The sequence below is a fragment of the Sphaerodactylus townsendi genome, linkage group LG02 (genome assembly GCF_021028975.2).
Source record: "Sphaerodactylus townsendi isolate TG3544 linkage group LG02, MPM_Stown_v2.3, whole genome shotgun sequence".
Taxonomy (NCBI): domain Eukaryota; kingdom Metazoa; phylum Chordata; class Lepidosauria; order Squamata; family Sphaerodactylidae; genus Sphaerodactylus; species Sphaerodactylus townsendi.
The window spans coordinates 84101044-84125815 of record NC_059426.1 but is presented as its reverse complement, the minus strand read 5'-3'; the positions used below and the strand labels follow the sequence as shown (position 1 = coordinate 84125815).

At 43.2% G+C, this 24772-nt stretch overlaps 1 protein-coding gene across 6 annotated transcripts in view; it reads left to right on the top strand.

Annotated features, from left to right (window-relative positions):
• Window positions 1-24772, top strand: part of KCNC1 (potassium voltage-gated channel subfamily C member 1) — a 162613-nt gene that overhangs the window by 46470 nt on the left and 91371 nt on the right. The window lies entirely within an intron of this gene.

Here is a 24772-nt window from a genome sequence, read left to right as displayed (position 1 = left end):
AGTTTGAAAGTGCATTATTCTGCATGTGCAGAATGAGCCAAAGTCCTTCCCCTCAAAAAAAGTATTTGCTAATTGCTAGAGGTAACTTTCATTTTTCTCTGAATAATTTGATTTGGCCCAAAAGTTGAGCAGAAACATACTATTGCTGGATTGCTAGCCCAGTATAAATTGGGCAGGGTGTTGGATTAACCATATTGAAACGCAACAGAAGGCTGTTATGTTCTTGTTTCTCTCTCCAGGTCTCTAAAGTTGATAATCCTAACTTGTACCCTTCCCCATCTATCTCTGTTCACCTTGTACACTACACATATGACAGAATAATTGCACCAAACAATCCCACCATTAGTATCTAGAGGAGTAGGAGCAGCTTAGCTCTAAAAGGCTCATGCGGTACAATTTTTTTAAGTCTTAAAAGTGCAGTTTAATGTTCTTAATATTTTTACCACTTGTTATCTTTGTTTCATTCAATTATGAATGAAACTATGATAATCTGGCAATTTGGTACAGTTTGGGAAACTCTATTACAGAAATAAGGATCTATAGGTCTTAAAAATAATATCCTTTCCCATTTTTATAAAACTGATGCAATTTATACAGGCTTATTAGTCCACAGTAAATATAGTTCACATTTGTTCGCAGTGTAATTCAATTAAGTCACATCTAGTGGCTCTGCTACAATGTGAATAAAACACATCCTATTTACTGTACTTAGAATTCTAAAGTGATTATGTCAAGCTTAGCATAAAATGGACCAAACACGCACACATGGATTTGTGGGATCCTTACTGACTTCTTTATAAGCTTAGTTTCATTCTAATGAAATAACAAGCTGACCTTATGAGTCATTGTAAATACTGTTGAATCAATCATGGGTGCATTCTTCAGAAGCAAAATTTCTATGCCCGTTATTTGCTCAAAGACTTACAAACCAATTGTTGGTTTCAAAAAAGGTTGTAGAGTTTTGGTGAGAATGCTGATTTTTGTGGAGATTTGCTTTGTGCATATCCACCCTTATGTGTTTGGGGAGCAATTGCTAACTAAAGTGTACAAAACAGTGTATACCTTACTCCTTTGAAAAAACTCCTTTGAAAAAAACATATGGGTGAATCACAGGAGGCTGGAGATTCTTTCAACTTCCAGCCTCCTATTATGCTTTTACTTTGAGAATGTCACTAAAAAAGGCTAAGTATTGTTTGGTGCAACTAAAATCAATGAGCAAAAGGAATCACTGCATATTCAAGGTATTGGAGGGATCTAACTTAATAGCAAATTATATTTTATGTTGTTCATTTAATTAGATGGTTGCTATGTTGAAATATTTTAAACTTTACTGCTGTAGGAAAACTATGTATATCCCATCTTTCCTATAGCCCTAGGCAACTTGCACATTCCAATGTAAAACATGCAGAATATAAATTTAAAAACCAAATAGCCCCCTAAAATGTCTGCTGCCTACACCTCATTAAAAGCTTTAGCAAATAGAGTAGCCCATTTCATAAGGTGGAAGCCCAGATTGATGCCAGCCAGGCTAACCTAAGCAGGGAAACAACTAGTTAGTGGCAACCAGTGGACTGCCACGGGGGCATGAAGACATACTGGAGAAGATGTGTGGTCACAAAAGGTTTTAAAGGACATAACCAGCTTCTTGAATTGAACTTTGAAACAAACTGGCAAGATAGACAAGGTATGTTCTTGTTGCTAGCACCTGACAATTGCATTCTGAACCAGCTGCAGTTATGTGTTATCTTCAAGGGCACCTTAATGTAGAAAATATTGCAGTAATATAACTGAAAAGTTACAAAAGCATGGAACAGTGTGGCCAGATCAGCTGAGTCTGAAAAGGGGGAGAATTGGTAAACAAAATACAAGCGAGGCTGCAGTTAAGATACGGAAATGTCAGGTTTTCAGAACTGACTTTTTCCAGTCATACCTCTGGGCGGCTTTGGTTTGGGGAGGTGCACACATCAAGGGTTGGTGAGTATAGATTTTTTATGGGGTGGGTTCACGGGCGGGCCCACACCCCCACCCACCACTGGGGGTGTGGGCATGTCTCCCCAAGCCCTGCCCCAGCCTCAGTGCTTATAAAAGCAGCTCTCCGAGGTCAGGGATGGCAGACTCGCCTGCTCCGCCTGCCCCCCCACCAGTTGGGCTTCCAGCCGGCAGCCGGCAGTCCCTTCTGCCCTCCCCTTCGGGCAGAGGCATTGCTAGGGAAAATGGAGCCTGGTGAAAAATCTGAGTTTTGTAGTGGGGGGCCCATGGGCAGCTGCTGTAATGCTCAAAACCACCCCCAAACAGCATCACTTTCAATGGTGTTTAAACTAGGGAGCCCAGATTCTCCCTTTAAATCCACTTTAAAGGGAGAATCTGGGTTTTCCAGTTAAAACAACACTGAAAGTGATGCTGTTTTGGGGTGGATTCTCCCCCACCCTGAAACAGCATCACTTTCAATATTTAAACTGGGGACCTCAGATTCTCCCTTTAAATCCATGCCGAAGGGGATGGATTTAAAAGGAGAATCTGGGGAAATTTGGGGGGGTGCCTGCTGTCAGGGGGTGCAATTGTTAAGCTGCAGCACCAAAATTTCAGGGTATCTTTAGGAGACTCTCCTGATGATACCACCCAGGTTTGGTGAAGTTTGGTTCAGGGGGTCCAAAGTTATGGACCATCAAAGGTGTAGCCCCCATCTTCTATTAGCTCCCATTGGGAGTCCATTCCTTTGAGAGTCCATAACTTTGCACCCCCTGAATCAAACCTCACCAAACCAGGGTGGTAACATCAGGAGAGTCTCCCAAAAAAATCCCTGAAATGTTGGTGTTGCTAGCCTAAAATCTGCACCCCCTATAGGCCAAAAACTGAAAAAACACTAAAAATACAAAAAACAAACAGGGGGTGGAGCTTCGGACATGTAATGGGGGGGTTGAACCCAGTGTAATGAATCAGTAAGGTCCAGACCAAAAGTAACCGTAAGAGTTCTTTATTTGCTGGCTTTCATGATCAGCACTACAGACAATGTAGATTCTAACCCCCCCCCCCCCCTTATACAGGTCTCTCCTTCCCGCCAAGAACTGGACATAAACAATTACTCATTCCCACAAGACAGAAGCAGTTTCACACAGACAGAAAGCAAGGTTAGGTAAGCGATAAGAACTATGCTGGGCAATCAGCCCAACGAGTCTGAGTAATCCCTTCCGAGGCCGAACCGGCCTTCTAACTAAATCACAACCTTACACTCAGGAAGTTTCATTTCACTACGAATTGTGGATTCTTTATAGCATTCTGGAAAATTATGGTAATGACACAAAACAACAACTTCCATGTATATTTTCATCTCAGGTGTTTCATTAATTACACCCCTACAAATTATATTAAAATGTTCTTAAGGCACATATGTCCAGAGGTGGGATTCAGGGGGCTCCAAAGGTTCTGTAGAACCTGTTGTTAAAATTTCATTTTTCACCTTTTTAATATTTAAAATATTTGTATTAAGTATTAATATTTTTAATACTTAAAATAAAAAGTGATATGAAAAATATTTAAAAGAGTCATTATTTGAATCTCACCACAATTGGAACCTGTTGTTAAAATGTTTTAATCCCACCACTGCATATGTCTGATTGAGGAATAATGAAACTGACATTTGCAATTTTATTAATTGGCTCCCAGTTGAATTCTGAATCATCTTCAATGTGTGGGTGTTGACCTTTAAGGCCTTACGTGGCCTGGGACCCTCGTACCTTCGGGACAGCATTACCCCATATGTCCCTGCTCGGCCTCTGCGTTTGGCAGAGGCCAATCTGCTGGAGGTCCCTGGCTCCTCTATGATGCGACTGGCCTGCACTCAGGCCAGGGCCTTTACGGCTCTGGCCCCTGCCTGGTGGAACACTCTTCCTCCAGCTGTCCGGGCCCTGCGGGATCTTGGTGAATTCCGCAGGGCCTGTAAGACTGAGTTGTTCCACCGGGCCTTTGGTGAAACCAGTCGCTGAATGGTGCCCCCTCTGTCTCCTGTCTGAGGGTCCCTTCACATCTCTGGGACCCCCCGTGCCCCCTCCTCCTTGTTAGGGGGATTTTTAAGTAAGGTTTTTGCGGGATGCTGTTTTTATGTGTTAACTGCTGTTTTAAATTAGTATTTTAAGGTCTATGGGGTTTTTCTTGCCCCTCTTGTTACTTGTATTTTAAAATGACTATGTTGTACACCGCCCAGAGCCCTTTGGGGATGGGGCGGTATACCAAAATCAAATTGTTGTTGTTGTTGTTGTTGTTGTTGTTGTTGTTGTTGTTGTTGTTGTTGTTGTTGTTGTTACTACTACTACTATTATTATTAATAATAATAATAATAATAATAATAATAATAATAATAATAATAATAATAATAATAATAATAATAATAATAATAATAATAATAATAATTTTGAGAGGCTGAATCAAACCTTTTCCATCTTGATCAGGGGCAGAACGAGGGGAAACTGCACCCGGGGCACGCATGCATGCTGCACCCCTGCTGCAGCGCCGCCTGCCCCCGTCCCGGAACGCCCCCACCATACCCCCTCCATGGCCCCACCACATCTCCACCGCAGCTCCGCTCAGGGCGTTGCACATACACACACCACTGATCTTGATGCTATATAAATCCATAATAGTGGTATTTCTGAAGGAGAAGATTAAGACTTCAAACACCAAATTGACTCCTGTTTAATTTTGTCAGTGATATGTGGATTGTGTTAACTGCATAGAACTCTGATATGCAAATTAGGTGCAATTTTGTGGTTACTTTTATGTTTTCAATTATGGTGTTGGATACACACAAAATTGCCCAGCTCTCTATAATTACAGAGATTACTACTTTTCTCTGGAGCTGTATCTGACTTCTCCATTTTGATGAATAGACCTGCATTTTGCCCACAGGTGCAGCAAGATGCAAGATATAGATATCAAAAGCCATCTAAAAGTGACAAGAAATTCCAACCAAAAAGAAACAATTTTCAGTGATAAATCATTGGTTATCATCCTTGGAAACAAGTTCCCAGTGTGAGCACAGAATTGTATTTGCTAACTGCTTATTATGGCCTTCACAGAATCTATCTTGAAAGAAAAAGGAAGGCCATTGTAATAGAAGGAATTTTGTATTTCACATCCTTGCCAATAGAAAAAACAAATATCCAGTACATACTTTGCAGCATAACAACATTGTTAAGGTTTCCAAGAAAAATCCTTCAGGGGTATTTGCTAACAATCTGTGTGCATGTATGTATGCCCTAGACTCCGAGTTTTTGATCCACCTTCCCTTCCCAACTACAATGAGTTTTGTTCCCCTTGACATGTGTTCATGCTCTTTCTGAGAATAATGTGTGTGGCTCCTGAGCTGGAGCAAAAAATAAAAGCATACCTCCTTTACTCTGGATCAAAGGATAAGTGGCAGGGTGACTATTGGTAAGTGTCCATTTTAAGAAGAGTTTGGATTTATATCCCCCCTTTCTCTCCCGCAGGAGACTCAAAGGGGCTTGCAATCTCCTTGCCCATCCCCCCTTACAACAAACACCCTGTGAGATAGGTGGGGCTGAGAGAGCTCTGAAAGCTGTGACTAGTCCAAGGTCACCCATCTGGCGTGTGTGGGAGTGCATAGGCTAATCTGAATTCCCCAGATAAGCCTCCACAGCTCAAGCGGCAGAGCAGAGAAACAACCCGATTCCTCCAGATTAGAATGGACCTGCTCTTAACCACTACGCCACAACTGCTCCTAAGATTGTTAAGATTGTCAAGTATGGATTGGGAAATTACTGGGAATTTGGGATGGGGTTTTGGAGGAGAGGGATCTCAGAGGGGTATAATGCCATAGAGTCCACCTTCCAAAGCAGCCATTTTCTTCAGGGGAATTCATCTTTGTAGTCTGGACATCAGTAGTAATACTGGTAGATCTCGGGTTCCACCAGAAGGTTGGTGACCCTAGTCCATGTAAACAGGTCGATTCCGCACTTGCGTTATCGACCTAAGTTCGAGCTGCATTCGACCTAAGTGCTCTGCACAACCACTGGGATCAATGTGGTTTTGTACCACGTGTAACGGTCAAATTTCCAACTCCAGTTGGGAACTACTACTTTTTCAGGGAACCACGCTTGAACTCAGCTTGATTCCAGTAAAGTGCGGAATGTCTGGTGCCAGGAGTCCCCCATTCAGCCAATCACAGCTGAGTGTTTCGGGCATGTGTACAGCTGGCCAATCAAAAAACACCACCTTCGTCCCTCCATTCCTGTGGCAGTTTTTTTATAACGTGTGTGGGATTGACGGAACATGGCCATAGAACAGTAGCCAATTGGAATGGAGCGGCGAAGAGGCACAGGATGATTCCACCCTCCGAGCTGGGATCAAGCTGGTTGCAGTGGGGAACAACAATGGCTTCGACCTAGGTTAGTACCCTTCTCAGGAAACTGAGTCGAACCTATTTTACTCGTGTGCGGAATCGCCCAGAGTTGCTCAACATGACCTCACAGCCAGCTGGAGGTGGTAGGAGCAGGTACTCACCATGGGGGTTGGGAAGAACTCATCATTGGCAAGTGATGACATCATTTCTGGCACCAATCAGAAGCGTCAACATCACACTGAAGTAATGTTGTAGCAATCACCCCAAAACTGCATGGAAAGCACAGAGTTTTTTTATGAGTGCTAGGGCATCATTATGGCATGATGTTGACATTTCTTGGTCATACCAGAAGTGGCATCATTGCATGGGTTCGCCAGTCACTGACCCCCCTCTGACCTACCAACCAGATGAGCATTGGTGTATATCATCACCATCATCATTATCAATCATCATGAAATCCATCGTGCTAAGTAGCTTATCGGCAACAAGTGCTCTCCAGCACTTGTTGTACAGGAAGGAAAATTGCTGGACATTTGCCTGACATAAGCAGGCACCTGCAAGCCCATATAGCCAGCCCACAGAAAATCCAAGGTGGTGATGGAGCTAAACTCTATTTATCTCCCTGCCCCCTCAGACTTTTCAGGGATTATTCATTTCTAAGCTATTGATCAGCTGAGGGAAGGGGGACTTGTTGGTTTATGATGTGGATGGCCTGCTTTGACATGATAAAGGGGAAATGATGGCAACTGCAGCAAATGACACAGGAATCTGGTCTATGGATGCCACCCTCGTGTGCCTCCACTACCTCACTCCTGATTCCACTTCAGGGGTGACTTTTCTCATTCCTGTGTGAAAGCAAGCTATGTCCACTTATTGCTCTTTGAAATAGGTTTTATTTGATTGCTCAGATAGCTTAGGCCATAGCCCATCCACACAAAAGACTGAACCTGTGATGTAGGGAGCACTGTTCAGACCATGCAGAAGCTTGCAGGTAACACTGAGGCTGTCCTTTACCCTCATCTTCTTTTGCATCAAAAAAGAGAGCAGAGATAAACAGGCCATACTCATCACATGGCCACTCAAATTTATGAGGACCACAGATTATGAAGGGTTTAAAATGTGGTTTCCAACTGGCCTGGAGAAAAAATATCTTGTCTTCTAACAGAGGATTGATGTGTAGAAGTAAACACAGGATGATGGTAAATAATTTCACTTGCTAAATAAATCCTATTGAATTTCTATTAAAAGGAAGGGGTTTTTTTTTCTCCCCTAGGCTAGCAGCTTAAACAAAGCCTTGCCCCAAACTGGAAGCCCATGCAGTTGCTTCAAAATCATAGATTTGAGTATATTACACCAGACTCCAGTGAGCAGAAAAGAGACAGCATTTTGCACCAGTAAAAATTTCCATGTTGTCTTCAAGGGTAGCCCCATGTAAAGCACTTTACAGTATGCAAGTCTTGTCATTATGGTAGCCTTTATCAGCTTGGCCAAATCAAATGAGTATGAAAAAGACACTTTCTTTACTGGGTGTGGCTGGGAAAATGTGCTGTTTGTCACAGACTGCTATTTTTCAAAGTTTATTTTGTATTTATGCCTTTTAGAGGTTTAGAGTGACATTCACTATGGTGTTCCTCAAACAATTTCTCTGAAATGAATTGTCCTGCCTGCAGTTTTTGGGATCTCAACACGAAAGAGAGGTATTGTCTGAGGCTCATTCCGCACATGCAAAATAATGCACTTTCAAACTGCTTTCAGTGCTCTTTGAAGCTGTGCGGAATGGCAAAATCCACTTGCAAACAGTTGTGAAAGTGGTTTGAAAATGCATTATTTTGCGTGTGCGGAAGGGGCCTGGGTGATTTAGAAGAACAGAGGTTATTTATTTTTCCTGCTGTTTTTGACTGGGCTCTTGCTGGCAGAGAACAAAAAATCTAATAGAACTCATAAGTTGTTTCATCCTTAAAATCCTGTTCCATCTAAAGATCCCAGAGGAAATTTAGTGTCAGGGAACACCAGATAGTTCTTTATAGTTTTCTTTCCTAATGTGCTCCTGAATACTGTGTGCTTTTCCTTAATCAACATCTTCTGTCAGGTGGTAATAAAGCAGTGTTCTCAAAGAATGTTGCTGAAAGAAGTAGTGATATCCTGGTGCTGACCCCAGAATGATTACTTGTGAATTTATGCCACTCTACTGTGTCCTTTAAAACCTATATTTGTCTTTGACAATACAACAGCATGAGGAGCCTGGTTTCGATTTGTAAAACGAAGTGGTGGTTGAACTATTAAATCTCCTCTCCCCTTCCTGCGCATCCTCAATCTAAAGCATGGCTATATATACACACAGTTTGCCTTTGACAGACTGACAGAAATCCTTGATCTTCATCATGAATGGCTACCTCCTGAAACTTCCAAGTTTCCCAACAGATGTGACAGATACATCCTGAAGACTGTATTCTGAAGCCACTGTAAAAGGTTGCCCAATGCCTGGTACATTACCAGTAATGTTCCGAAACCAGTTCTTTATCCAGATACTCTCAAACAGCTGAGATTTTAAATTTTTATTAAAAAGGGAAAAGAAATAATAAAATCAGTTCTCTCTCAGCTCTAGACAGTTTCAAGTATTTTAAAAAACGATACACTGCAAGGCTATTCAGCCTAAGGCAGAAGAATAGCAAGAATAAAAACAAGAAAATCTAAAATGGTGTCAGGAGTTTTATAGAATTGGCTAATCTAGACTATTTGATCAGTAATTAACCAATTGGGTGTAGAATAGAGTTGAATCTTCTAGATGATGAGGCAGATGATCCTCCCCACCTGAGCATTCTTGGAAATTAAGCCCTATCTGTCCAGTTTAGAATGTAGCCTTGTAAAAGCCAGTTCCATTATCTAAAAAGAATAACACAACTTAAACTAAACACAAACACAGTTTACAACTTTAGTGAGGTCAAATGGTTGCATTGTAAATGACCTAGAAAAACCAAATGGTTACCTCATAAAAGACACAATATACAAGACAAATGATCTCTAAGTAAATTTAAAGGAATATATATACTTTCTTCACAGCCACTTGTAATGAAATGGATTTTAATTGCCTTTCCTTGAAAAAAAAGGCCAGATAACTGACTCTTCAGCTAAAAAAGTATTCTTATAACATTAATATCTCAAAGAACAAGTTTCTAATGTAAGGGTAAGAACTTTAGAAAGGCAGTCATTACACACTTATTTGGCACAAAGCTATTGTAATTAATAGCACAGGAAAGTAAAGGCTGAAATCAGAATAAGATTTTAGACAATGTGTGAATCCTTCAATTAAAAACTACTAAGAATGCAATTGAGAGCTAAGTGGAATCAGCAATAAAGATAGCTTGACACAGGTCATCTATGTAGGCAAAGCAGATTAAAGCTGACATTTCAACCTTGAAATCGAGAGGGTTGTCAAACAGAAGTAAAGTCTGCTAAAGTGATTCTTTTGCATTGGCAACCACTATAGTGTTTACGTCCCTGAAATATATTCATGGCATTATGCAGAAAAAATGAGGGAGTGTCTATAAGCAGTAATGGCTATATGAAACCAGACAAGACATTGTTTGCCTGAACAGAAACAGTGTTCCTATTTCATTTTCTTCATTACATTTCATAACAATTATATATTTTTCACAGCCACATGTGTGCCAATTCTGGAACAGAACAGGACACAGCAAGAATCCCCCTCAGGGGCACAGCACACTTGGCCACAAAGCAAGATGGGGGATTTGCTCCAAGTCCTAGTAAGGTGGCTGTCACAGTCTTTCATGGTTCACTTCTATTGTACTCAGTTTGTCCATATGACCCACACACTTAAGCATCTATTCTTCTCTCCTGAAGTGACTTTTCCTCACTACTGAGAATGCTATCAATCTATTCTTAGTTGCCTCAAGGCCAGTATAGACAGCATGGCAGCCACAAGGACACTACTGCTATTTTAAATTAAATTACATTACATTACATTAAAGTGCCTAGAAGCCCTGATCCTGGTCAGGTTCACAGTGTGGAGTTCTTATCCTCCCACCCCAATTCCTTTGTAAATGGCAATGCAGACATGGGGGCAGGTCTAGGGTTACCAAGTCACTCCTGGTCTTCAGGGGGGTGGAGGGGAAATGGGATGGCCATTTGAACACTTGATAAGATGCGATGCATGGAGGGCATCAGATATCTCATTCCATATTGATATGGATATCTTGCATAACCCACCTCTTATAGATGTTAGTTAGTTTATCTTTAACTGAGCCTGCTTTTAGTGTTTCCTCCTGTACTACCTCATGTAGAGAACAGAAAAGCATTGTTGACACCTCATGGCATATATTACACTGGAGGATCAGCAAGTGAATGTCCAAGATGGCACAGCTGATGTTATCCAGTCCTGTGATTGTGTGAGTTGAATATATATGAGGACAAAGAGCAGCAGACTCTAATCTGGAGAACTGGCTTTGATTCCCCACTCTTCCACATGAACAGCAGATTCTTATCTTGTGAACTCAGGTTTGTTTTCCCACTCTTTCACCTGCAGCCCTCTGGGTGACCTTGGGCTAGTTACAGTTCTCTCAAAACTCTGTCAGTTCCATCTACCTCACAAGATGTCTGTTGTGGGCAGAAGCAGGGGAAGGAGTTAGTAAGTGCTTTGAGACTCCTTACAGTTGAGAAACGCAAGGTATAATTCCAAACTCTTCTTCTTCAAGATCTCCTGTCTACTTGACCCTAATTTACCTTTGCAGTCAAGCTCAAAGTTAGCCAACAAGGAATTAAAATTTGCAAATATTTACATAAATTGTCATATTTAAGGGACTTCTGGGGTCAGCAAATGAGTTTTAGGTCATTCCTTCCTTCATTGCTTGTCAGTGTTTGGAAGACTGTGGTCACATGTGAGAATCTTATGCTGGAGCTTCTTTGTATTCTAATATTGCTATAAGCTTTGTGAGGGAAGGAACTCTACTGTGGGTTTCTGTATGATAGCTGGGATTTTCCAGCATAATCAGAACAAAACAAGCTGCAGGAATTCTGCTTTGAGTGTACAAGAGAAAAGCTTGTTATAAATATTTTAAATTAAATAAACTGCCAGGGTAATGTTACAGTGGGCCTTCAGTTGTTTCCCTGTACATAAAATGGTCTTAATTATTTTTTCTATAGTCCCACTATGGTTACACTAATTCTTAGGTTGCTTGACAATTAACAGTCTTCTCCATGGATTATATTTGAATTGACTGCTAAGTGAAATGTGTTCCAAACAGTGCTTTCCTACAAACACAAATAGGATATTACTCTTCTTTCTGTTTATATTTTAAAAGGCCATTAGATTTGGAGATAAGAATACCACAAAACACACACATTTAAGTTATAAATGCTATAGAATTATGACATAAAATGCATTGTATAGCAAAGATGTATAACAAAAGACTGGAAGCAGTCTGATTTTAGACTTAGAAGTAAAAAAAATAAAGGAATTGTGCTATATACTTTCCCAATTTTTGCTGAAATGTGGAAGGGAGAGACACAAATTTCATTAGCACATATACTATGCAAATTCCAGAATTATTTGATGGTTCACAAATCTGAATACGTGGAAAAGATGTGCAATATAAATGTGGAAATAAATATATGCACATTAGTGCCCTTGATTTCCTGACTAGCTCATGTGAGCTGGCAATGAGTACATCTGAATTACAGCCCAAGTTCTTAGAAGACATCATAAGAATTAACTGGAGGCATCATCAGAATGCCAAGTCACTCAAATTCATAAAGCTAATTTGGACCAATCTGTTCACAAACTAAAATGAATCATTTACACATTTATAAACCACAGTACAAAATTAGGGTAAACTTTAATCTTTTAATAAGGCAACAATTTTTTGCCTCTTTCTTCAGAACATCTGTGGAATTCTAAAGAATTAAAAGTTCCCTTTTTGTATTAAAAATAATGGCATCTCATATTTTAGCTCTTTTCCATGGGATCCTAGTTTACAGTGAAAGTAGGGGTCTCAGTAAACCGCATCGTTCCTACCAGTGCTTCAAACGTTGATGGAGGGGAAATGGGGGGGATAGCGTGGACACACTGGCATTATGTTGCCGTACAACATAACTTCTGTAAAAAAAAACAGAAGTGAAGGCATGACAAAAACACTGTGACAGTGGTATCACATGCTGGCATAAAGGCAGAACATAAGCTCCCCTAACCCCACCCCCCACCCCCACACACACCAAAATCCTCTTGAAATGTTTACAGAAGATACCAGTAATTGAATTGGGTCTTCATATAAAATATGAATCTCCTGTTTGGAACTGATTAGAACATTGACTTGGGAATACAATATCAACAACAATTAATACTTACCAGCACACAGATTCCACTACTTCTTTGTGATAAATTGACCCCATCAGATAGTTCCTTTCTGGTTTATATATGCTCTGGTACATCTTTGGCTAGTTAAAATAATCCATTTGGGGTTGCTCCATGACGACCTCATTGTCATATGTGGCTGAGAATTTTACTAGAAAGGCCGCTGTATGGTATTCTGATTCCTTTAGGGTTTTGTTTATCTTTCATCTTGTAATTTCATTTTAATTTCCAAGTCATAAATCCTGATGCTAGAAGAGCTGGATTCATGCAAGATAAAATCCTTGCTTCAGTACTGTGGACTCATTATATTCATAAACTAGGATAAATGTGTGTGGTTTCTGGATTATGGTCTGAGTAACTGTTTTCAGATGGAATTTACCCTGAAACATTTAGGTATATGGCACTTTTTAGCATTGGACTAAAATGCAAATGGGCTATCAGTGGAGAGTGGGTGGGCTATCAGTGGAGAGTAAACATGCTGAGAACATCAACATGAACATATTCACCAGATGCACAAGATCTTTGGTCATGTGATTTTGATAATAAAAGGAAAGAACCAGATAAACTTGCCTTGAGCAAACTTCCTTACTCACATCCAAAACAAGTCCCTGAATGGACCATCTTGATGTTTCCTGTCAGTATGTCCTAAGCATAACACTTTGCTGAGAGGTTTTGCTCTTGTGGAGTTGCAGCTTATGTTACTGGCCAAGTTACACCCTGAAAAATTGCAGTTTGCAGCGGTTTTTGTCCAGTCTATAAATTATACTTTTACTAATGGGCCTGGCCACGCTTCGCTGTGGCTCACCGTGGGGTGGGGGTTAGGAAGGGCGGCAGGGCTTGCTGGGCAGCTGAGCTTTGGCTCGAGGGCGTGTGCGAGGGCCACCGGGGCTCGCTGCTGGCATGCCCCCCTGTTGCCTAGGGTACCTTACCCCTAGCTCTCTAGATACAGGTCCACTTTCAGGCATCAGGTAATTTGTCTTTATGCATAGTGAGCAAAAGTGGTCTTCTCAGTCCTTTGTGCCAATGAAGCCTCCTGTGCAAATGGAAGCATAGCTTGTGGATGAGCCAGTCAGGATAACTTTGCCTGATTTCTTTTCCTTGTCCTATGCCAGCGATGGTGAACTTTTTTGAGACCGAGTACCCAAATTGCAACCCAAAACCCACTTATTTATCGCAAAGTGCCAACACGGCAATTTAACCTGAATACTGAGGTTTTAGTTTAGAAAAAATGGTTGGCTCCGAGACGCACGTTACTCGGGAGTAAGCTTGGTGAAGCAACCATGCAACGCTTCGATTGGGTGAACCACAACCCTAGGAGGGTTTACTCAGAAGCAAGCCCCATTGCCAGCACTGAGCTTACTCCCAGGTAAAGTATCACCCCCAGGCTAGCCTAAATGTGTGTGTTGGGGGGTGATTTTCCACCGCCCCACACACACATGATGAACTCTATGCATGTGAGCCCACCTCTGGCACCCGTGCACCGCTGCCCTATGCTGCATGGCTTTGGTTAATTCAGGTCCTCTAAACTCTGATATCAGCTTGCTTTGTCAGTCAAAAGCACTGGCGGAGGAGGGGGAACAGATGGAACAATCTGTTTCTGCAAGTCTCCGGAGTTCATGCTTCCTTGGATCCAACGATCTGAGCAAGGGTGGTGTCATAAGTCTCTGTGTGATAGTTTAGGGATTTGAAATTTTGAGATTCATGGTCTGGTCAAGTGTTTACTGTCTTGTGTAATTTTTGATCTTAACTTTTGCCTTTGCCACTAGATTTCATTAGGTAGCGTTAAGGAAGCATTATAAAACATATCTATGTCAATCTCATCTGTAGAATTAATCATTTTTCCTGATTACATAAATTAAGGGTGACTTGACAAAATATTAACTTATCATTGGAGACATTATTATTGAAGAATATTTCAATATTACACCAAGATGTTCCTGCAGAGTCAGAAAACAGGCCTTACAAGGAGCAATTAGCTTCAGCACCATTCAAATTTAAATAAAATAAGCAAAAATCAGTTATTTTGGGTAAATAGAAATTACAGAAATTACTTATGTGCCCACTCATCGCATGGGCAGGAGAATTATGATATCACTCTATGCAACTGGAACCATTTTTACACAGTCAAAATATCCCCGGGTGAGCACAGAAAATATCCCTGTGCAGCCGGGAATTCCGCATGGCTCCTGAAGCTGCACAGGGTCTGCCCCAGTGTCCCCCCTGTGATATTTACCTTAGCCTGGAATTTTCAAAAATCGCCAATCTGGAGGTTCTTTTTTAAAATCCCAAAGTGTGCCATGCAAAACCCAATCAGGAGCAGGACTGGCTTATTTTTCCCGCCCAGCTGGCTGATTTCTCTGCCTGACGTTCATTCAAACTACCACTCAAAAACAGCAGCCAATCAGAACACAGGATACCAGGCAAGCTCACAGGTGCTTACAGCTGCCATTCAAAAGCAATAGACAATCAGAACAATCACTTGGTCTATTTTCCTCAGTTTGAGCCTTATTTTAAATCTATTAGCAGACCTATTCACTAGTTTTCTCCCTCTGACAGCAAAATCTTATTTTAAACCATTGAAAACACAGATCAATTTCTTCCATTCCCACAGCACATACACAAAACACCAATCAGGGGCAGAACAAGTGTTTTGTTTCCGCCCAGTCGGCTGATCTCCCTGCCTGACATCCATTCAAGCTGCCACTCAAAAGCAACAGCCAATCAGAACATGGGACACTGGGAATGGTCAGAAGTGCTTCCAAAGCAAATACAGAAGTCCGGGTCATGCGAAGCAAACTGGAGCATTACTACCTTTGCTCCTGGGCAGAAGCAGGGAACCATGCGTATGCAGAATCCAGGATAAAATAGCCCAGGAATATATGATCCCAGGTCACCGGCATAGAGTGTGTTGGCCTGGAGTGGTTGGCCTCGGAGAGGTTGGCTGTTCTCCTGGTGTACCACTCGCCTAGCGCACCGAGAGACAGCCTGCCGCGGCTGCTGGAGGTGGTGGCGGACTGGGCGCTGCGGTTCCCCAGACTTATTGTCTTGGGGGACTTCAACGTCCATGTCGACGCTGCCTCATGTACGGCAGCCGCGGACCTAGTGTCATCCATGGCGACGCTAGGCCTCTCCTTGATAAATTCTGGCCCCACCCATGAGGCTGGGCACACGCTGGATCTGGTCTTCGGGTCGGGAATTAATCTGGTCGTATCCTCTATTGATAGAGTGCCATGGTCCGACCATTATGCCCTGAAGGTCCGGGTGGACCTGCCACACCACCCCTGTCTAGGTGACGGGCTGATTTATGCCCGCCCACGGAGACTTATGGATCCACTTGGTTTCCTGAATGCTCTGCGGGACCCTGAACCTGCCGGCACGCTCGATGAGCAGGTGGAGGATTGGAATTCCCGTCTCTCTGATGCCATCGATGTTGTTGCCCCCCGGCGCCCTCTTCGCCCGGCTCCCGGTAGCTCCATGGTATACAGAGGAGCTGCGCCGCATGAAGCGGGGCTTAGACGCATCAGAGCAAGTGTGGAGGAAGTCTCGTGGCGGCCTGCCAACATCTTATAGGGCCGGCTTATATAAAGCCTATGAGATGGAATGAAGGGTACGGCGAAGAGGGCTTTCTTCTCCTCCTCCCTCACGTCCGCTAGCTCCCCCCCAGCACAACTGTTTCACCTAATTCGATTCGTTGACCTCCCTATCGGAGAGATCCTCAAACTCTCAATTGAGCATTAGCTGTGAGGCATTTATGAGCTGCGGATAAGATCACGTCGCTCCGCCATGACCTTCCGTCCACGCTTACTACAATTAGCGAACTGGAGACTCCCTTGCCGTCTTCGGGTCCTTGTCTGACCCAGTTTTCCCTGCTCTCTGAAGCCGCTGTTGACAGAGCCTTAGCTGCTGTTAGACCTACTACCTGTCCTCTGGATCCGTGCCCGTCCTGGCTTGTGAAAGCCTGCCGGGCGGAGCTAATACCCCATCTGTTGAGTATCATCAATGGTTCCCTTGAGCAAGGAGTCTTCCCAGATGGGTTGAAGGAGGCAGTGGTCCACCCACTCTTAAAAGACCATCGTTAGATCCGAGAGACCTGGCCAATTACTGCCCCGTCTTGCATCTTTCGTTTCTGGGGAAGGTAATTGAGAGAGTGGTGTTGGAGCAGCTTCAAGGTTTCCTGGATGACGCATTGGCTTTTACCCCTTCCAGTCCGGGCTTCCGTGCTGGGCATGGGACGGAGACTGTTCTCATCGCCCGTCACAGATACACTCCGTATTCAGCTTGACCGAGGCGGATCGGCGCTGCTGGTGTTGTTAGATCTCACCGCAGCGTTTGACGTGGTCGACCACGACCTTTTGGCCCACCGCCTGGCCGCCTCCGGAGTACGGGGCACTGTCCTCCAATGGATAGCCTCGTTCCTCCGGGCCAGATTCAGCAAGTGAGGTGCGGGACCAGGCCTCCCGGAAGTGCCCGCTTCAATCTGCGGTGTACCCAGGGGGCGTTACTGTCCCCGCTGCTATTTAATATCTACATGCGACCCCTTGCTCAGCTGGTACGGAGTTTTGGGCTGATTTGCCCTCAGTACGCTGATGACACGCAGCTCATTCTGTTGATGGAGGGGAGCAGCCGCTGCCCCTGCGGCTCTACAGCACTGTCTGGAGGCGGTTGCTGGTTGGTTGCGACAGAGCAGGTTAAAACTGAATCCATCGAAGACGGAGATCCTCTGGCTCGGCCGCGAGGGGGAGGGCGGGACCTTCCAGCCACCGGTTTGGGAGGGGGCCACATTGGCGCCGACCCCCTCCATTCGCAGCCTGGGGGTCCACCTGGATTTGTCTCTCTCTATGGAGACCCAGGTGGCCCATACAACCCGGGCTGCTTTTTTCCACCTTCGTCAGGCCCGGCGGCTGGCCCCCTTCCTCTCCCAAACGGATCTGGCCTCTGTGATCCATGCAACGGTCATCTCCAGATTAGACTATTGTAACTCGCTCTACGCGGGCCTTCCCTTGCGTTTGATCCGGAGATTAAAACTGGTTCAGCATGCGGCGGCGCTGCACTTGCTAACAGGCAGCGCTTCGGGAACACATCCAGCCTGTGCTGCGCCAGCTGCATTGGCTTCCAGTAGAGTTCCGGATCATCTTCAAGGTACTGGTGCTGACCTTCAAGGCCATACGCGGCCTGGGACCATCGTATCTTAGAGACCGCATCACCCCATATGTCCCTACACGGCCTCTCCGATCCGTGGAGGCCAATTTACTGGTGGTCCCTGGCCCTTCAGTGGTGCGGCTGGCCTCCACACGGGCCAGGACCTTTACAGCCCTGGCCCCGGCCTGGTGGAATGCATTTCCACCAGCTGTCCGGGCCCTGCGGGACCTTGGGGAGTTCCGCAGGGCCTGTAAGACGGAGCTGTTCCGCCGGGCCTTTGGAGGAACCAGCCGCTAATAGTGCCCCCTTCCTTCGGCCCTTGACAACTGGGCCACCTGTCATCCAACGAGACTCGCCATGCCTCCCTCTCTGAGGGGGGAGGGATTTTTATTACTGGAATGCTGGACGCCACTTTAATTTGCTGAGTTTTATAATTGAAATAGGAAATGAAAACTTTTTATCGCTGCCTTAAATTACTACTTATTTTATACTGTATTTTATATGTTGTGCACCGCCCAGAGCCCTTCGGGGATGGGGCGGTATATAAGTCCAATAAAATAAATAAATAAAATAAATAAACTCCGGTGTAATTGTACCATGCAAAAATGACCTGGGTACAGTTTTCAGGTTCACTTTGTTTAAATAGTCAAGAATTTGTGTTTGTGTTTGTTAAAAAGATTTGTTAGAAGGAGAATGCATGTTGAGCTTGCCATATGCCTGCTGGGGGCAAATGGGGATACATGCTAAGGCTTCTAAGTGTGGGGATGAAATAAGAGTTCTAGGTGATGGGTTGCCAGAGCCAAGCAAAGGTTAGTATTAAAAAAACCTGAAAAAGTCATTTTACTTTCAAAAGGATCCATGCCCAGACACATTTGTTCCAGATCTAACAAGTTATTTTTAGAAAGCTTCATCCTCCCCTAGTCATATATCTGTCAGAGGTGCATTGAACAATTAGGATTTCTTCAAATCCAGAGTAGAAAGTGTGCTACAACTAAAAATATTGGGTGTAGCTAGGTTTCAGGAACAGATTTCTCAGCTTGGAAAATGAAGAGAAATTATAAACTGAGTCCACGTTCTCCTAAATTGCTTTCTGTGGTCGTAGACTGCCTCACTTAACATTGCTTTCTAATCTGGAAAAAGAGTTGTCTCCAATTAGTCATATTGATTCAATCTCTGAGGTAGAGTCTGTATTCAATGATGCATAAGATTTTTCTGTTGTTCATTGTGAGTGTCAAATTACCTGTTTCTAGAACTGCAATACATGGGTTGGCAAATAGTAGGAGATGGGGGCTGTACAGAACATGGAAACGTGTAAAAAAACATTATAGCAAAATTGCATTTGTACACATGGCCATGTCAGATTCCTTCAATCATCTTTCCTATGACAACTGCAAATATAAAGAATACATTTTGTGATGGACCTAAGGAAAATGGCATATAAAACTCCATTCCAGATAATGGTACCTTAAAGTTAGGAGCATGCAGAAGCAAAAAAACCTGTGAAGAGTTAATTCCTCACAGAGCTTGTGTGTGAGTGACATGCTGGGAGTGGATGGGTGCTGTGTGGTTTCCGGGCTGTATGGCCGTGTTCTAGCAGCATTCTCTCCTGACGTTTCGCCTGCATCTGTGGCTGGCATCTTCATATTTTTAAGGTGGTTTATGTAATTAAATGTAGCTTAAATTCCCAGTTCTGAGTTGATAGATACAAAAGAACAGCAAGCGTCTTTTATTTCCCAGGCTTCCTCCAAATAGAAATCAGGTTAAAATATTAAGTGTAAGATGTTAGCTGACATTACTCATAGTTACACATGTGAGTGGCCTGACTGATTGGTTCTGGTTCCCATTAGGCCACCCTGAGAACGGTACCTGCACTCATGGGCATGTATGGAAGGAAACTTTTCTTTGCAATAGTCATATGATTTCCTTTAGAAATTTCCTAATCAAAACAAAGGAACGACTTATATGTATACATTGGACTCTAGGGGTATGTCAGTGGTGGGATCCAAAAATTTTAGTAACAGGTTCCCATGGTGGTGGGATTCAAACTGTGGTGTAGTGCCAATGGGGCTGGGTGGGGCACGACGGGGGCATGGCCAGGCATTCTGGGGGCGGGGCATTCCTGGCTGGGCTGTGGCAAGGACGCAGCTGCTGCGCCGGTCCTTGGGCAGGAAATGAATGCACGCAGGTGCAGGCTGCCACGCACGCCGGTGCACCTCCTGCTAGACTGCTTCGAGTTCTGAGCTCTACTGCTGAGAGAAGGGGCGTAACTAAGGTAAAAATCACGTGGCAAAATCACCAATTAGTAACCCGCTCTCGGCACACACAAATAATTAGTAAGCTACTCTCGGGAACCTGTGAGAACCTGCTGGATTCCACCTCTGGGGTATGTGTATGCAAAACATTTGTTTAAAAGCCATTCCACAAGAGAATTTGGGAATTGTAGTTCTGTGCATATGAAACTAATGGGCAGTAAAAGAGAATTGTTAGCACCTTGATCAAAGTATTGTTGAAGGCTTTCACGGCCGGATTCAACTGGTTCTAGTGGGTTTTCTGGGCTGTGTGGCTGTGGTCTGGTGGATCTTGTTCCTAATGAACACAGTGCGTAACAGACCTCCCTCTGTGATACACCTCTGAAGATGCCAATCACAGATGCAGGCAAAACGTTAGGAACAAGATCCACCAGACCACGGCCTCACAGTCCGGAAAACCCACCAGAACCTTGATCAAACTTTGTTTCCAAGGGTTCTTTGGGGGAAGTCAGGACAGTTAATATAAAATTGAATTTTGTAGTGCAAATATACAATGAGACATAGGCTGGCTAACATCCATTTGGGACCTGGAGCTGTCACAGAATTACAAATGATCTCCAGGTTATGCAGATCAGTTCTCCTGGAGAATATGGCTGCTTTGGAGGGTGGACTGTACACCGTTATAACCCCTGCACTTTCTACTCCTCCCAAAACTCCATCTTCTCCAGGCTCCACACTCAAATTTCCAGGAATTTCCCTATTCAGAGTAGTGAAACCCCTAATCAGTCATCACAGTGGCCCTTTCCGCACTGCGGAAAGGGAGCTTCCCCACCGGCAGCAATTCTGCCGATGGAGGGGTGGGGGCCTTTCGCATAGGAGCGTGCGAGCGGCCCCCAAAGAGGCTGGCGCAAGACAGGCGGCTCCACACAGCTATATATGTGTTTCACTCAGATTCACAAATGAGTGAACAGGAATGTTGAAAAGGCATCTAAGATTCTTAACTGGTCTTCTCTTATTTAGAACTCATATATGCCATTTTTATATTGTATCTGTCAACATGAAAAAATGTTTGTGATTTAAGGCAACTATCAGCCACAAGTCTATAATTTTTAAAACTATATTCTCTCTGCCCTTGACTACAGGCTGATTAAAACATTTCATATATAGTGACCCAGTGAAAACTACAGTAAAAGTATTTTGTGATTTGTGCATATTTCCTTTAACATATAAAAGCACCTCAGCTACTGCTAATTTATGGTGGCTACATCAATATCCCAGAATGTAACAGGGGTTTGTTTTCAGACTGCCTCTGCAAGGCAGTACTTTCACCATGAAAGTAGCAGTATGTGGGGTGGCAGCAAGCAGGCACAGTGTTTGCATGCTCCATCTCCATGCCACTCACTACTAATAACATCAATCACACTGCAGCATCCACTGGCCTAGCAACTTCTCTTTCCTGCTTCCCACTTGACTAGGGCTTAGCTAAGAACAGAAAAAATAGCCTAAACAGCTGAAAAGGAGGTGGTGGGTGTGACATTTAGCTTTGCCATTTTAAAAACAGAGCTTAGGTCTGTTCTTCTCACAGTACGTATTGCATATGGAACCTTCACATGAATACTCCATCACTAGGAACCTGCATTTCTTCTGTTGAATAGGATTAAAGGAAGTGTTCTTTGGATCTCGTGTAAATGAGAAAGCCCAGGCATAAGGAGGCCAACTTCTCAATCCTGGTCTCTGGCCTTCTGCTGCTGCTTGATGGAGCTATAGGGGCAAAAATGGGGCATGGGAGATTGGTGTCATGCAGTGCTCTAGGAATTTTCAGAATCTCTATGATTTTTATTATAAACATGTGAATTCTAAGACAGTCACATCATGCCTGCTGTCTCTGCCCCGCGCCCTCCCAAGCTTCTGTGGATTGCCAGTCAAGGGCTGACAACCCTACCCAGGCACTCCATGTGTCATGCTCAGAATGACCACTGTCAAGAAGCTGTTCCCGTTAAACAGTTTCTTGTTAAAGGCAAATAATGGTTCAAACTGAGGCCTAGCTAAAAAACATGGAAGTTTCTTTGGTGGATTCTGCACAGCATAAATATAACATCTTTAGGATGTTATAAAAATATGTGTTTGGGGATTTTGTGTTCCAACAGCATGGTAGAACACAAATGTTGTCAGCCAAAATGGATCTTTTTTCTTGCCTTCTGCACTGAGCTCTTGTCAATTTCATAGTGCGCCTGCTGTTGTGTATGCTGCAAGAGATTCTCCATGGAGATTCCCCACAGAGATTTCCTCTGCTTGCAGCTCATCTGTTTGCTATTTCACTTGTGCAAAGTATATGGAAAAGGTTTGTTTAGCTCAGGAATTCCACGCACATGGAAGTTTTTCCTCTTTTTTGTTTTGAGGGGGCTGTCTGCGAAGCTATGGCAACACAAATATGTACATATTGCAGCTTCTTTAGTCGCGTCACCACAGCTTTGCAGACAAAACCCTCAAAACGACACATGCACGGGATCACTGGACTAAACAAACTTTATTAATCTACTTTGTACAGTGAAATAGCAAATGGATGAGGTACAAGCAGAGGAAACCTCCATGGGGAATTTCCACAGAGAATCCCCTGTGGCACACATACGCAATGGTAGGCACAAGCAGCAGGAATGAAAGTAAGAGGGTTGGGCAGGAGAAATATAGCATTTCCTGCTGGCTGGCATTCGCTCAGCAGGCAGGAATTGTCATGATATATAAAAAAGAGTAAAGGTTCACCAAAGGGTCATTTCAAGTTAGCAGAAGTTTGCAAACCCAGAGGACGGAGACAGTCTAGGGGCAAGAAGTAGCAACAGTTAACCTTTAACATGATTGGTGAGTTCAACTGTAACTCTAGACCAATGAGAGGCTGTTTCCGGAGGCGGGAAAAAGTATCCAATTGGATGTATGCATTGCATATGCTATGCTAAACTGAGATAGAGACAGAGACTGAGTTTAAGTTCAGTGTATGTTCAACTTTGTTATTGCTGAAGAGTTCTGTATAGTCTTATAGTCTTGTATAGAATAGACTTGTGTGACCTTGCAACTGTAAAGTATAACCTTCCTATGGAAAGAATATCTTGCGTGGAGAGTATTCTTTTCAAGAATGGTAGGAGGTTGCATTGAGTGCAAGAAGACTATAGATCTTCTCATCTTACCAGAGTGACTTTGCTTTAAACTCTGCTGGTAGAAATTGTCCTTAGCCTGGATGGGGGTGGGGGGAGATTGTTAGTTTAGTGATCTTTGAAAAACCCAGGTTGAGAGACTGTAATGGACCTAAGTCGTTTTGGGGAAGAGAGTTATGTGAAGTCTTTACCCAAAATGCTATATAGATGTTATATTTGTGCTGTGCGGAATCTACCTTTGAGAACCTAGGTCAAGTTTGTAGGTTCAAAGAGTCAGATAAAAGAGATGGAGGGCAACCCAAGTGCAGGTCAGACCATTAGGCTTAGCAATTTCAAGGCCCCACAAGGCCACAGGAATGTAGGAGGATACATTCCAGTTAAGGCTGCCTGCTCTGGGTTGGGAAACACCTGGAGATTTGGGAGGCAGAGGAGGGCAGGGTTTAGGGACAGGAGGGACTTCAATATAATATAATATCATAGAGTCCACCTTCCAGAGCAGCCATTGTCTCGAGGCAATCTCTGTTGCCTGGAGAGCAGTTGTAATTCCAGGAGAGCTCAGGCCACCACCTGGAGGATGGCAACCCTAATTCTAGTTTTTGTCTGGGGGAAGGTTTTGCTTAATTGGACCTGATACAGCTGCAGATTGTCTAGTCTAACTGGCAAACTCACCTAATTAGTTGAGTTACCTGATTAGCAATATACCCGAATTGTCAATTTACATAATTTGCTATATATTTGATTGGCCAACTAGAATCAGAACAACACCTCTCAGTACTGTAGTCCTGATTAGGACAGAACACAGGTCACTGAGCATAAAGGAAAGATCTTTTGACAACACATTTATTAATGTATAATTTTAATCCTCTATCCTCATTTGTACGAGACATGGAGATGATTTTGTACCTTCATTATGTAACTTTTTTTTCTATTTTAAAATGTAATTTTTTTTAAAAAAGGAAAGAACTTTCATCCTAATTTTACCCTGTGTCTGGATTACATCTGACCTTGGGACACTTCTTGATTCTGGGCAGGTCAGGCTGATCAGAGCCATTGTCTTGGACTTTGAAATCCTATTGGGCTCAGTCTTGCTGGGTATCATCTGGATCGTGAACCAAAGCTTGTAAATGCGCTTAGCTTAGATGCATAGCTTTACTCTTTTTATCCTCTTTTATTATTTTTATGTTCCTTTATTGTATATTCCTCCACAAATTTATAATAAAATACTTTATATTTTGTGGTGTCAGGCCAGAAACCGTCTCTGGTCCTGCGCAGTTATGTTTAGAAAGAGTGGTAAGGAAATAATACCCAAGAATCAGACTTTTAAACAGAAAGAAAGGTTTTTACTGTTCAGAATTAGGTATCTGACAGGGTGCTCTCGATGAGAGACACACCTAATCAGACAAAAGACCTCATCTTTTATGGATACAAAGAATACATATGTCATAGTTCATAATCATACCTGTATACATACCCATATAATCATTTTTCCCATACGTGCTTTCTTCCTTAGCATTAA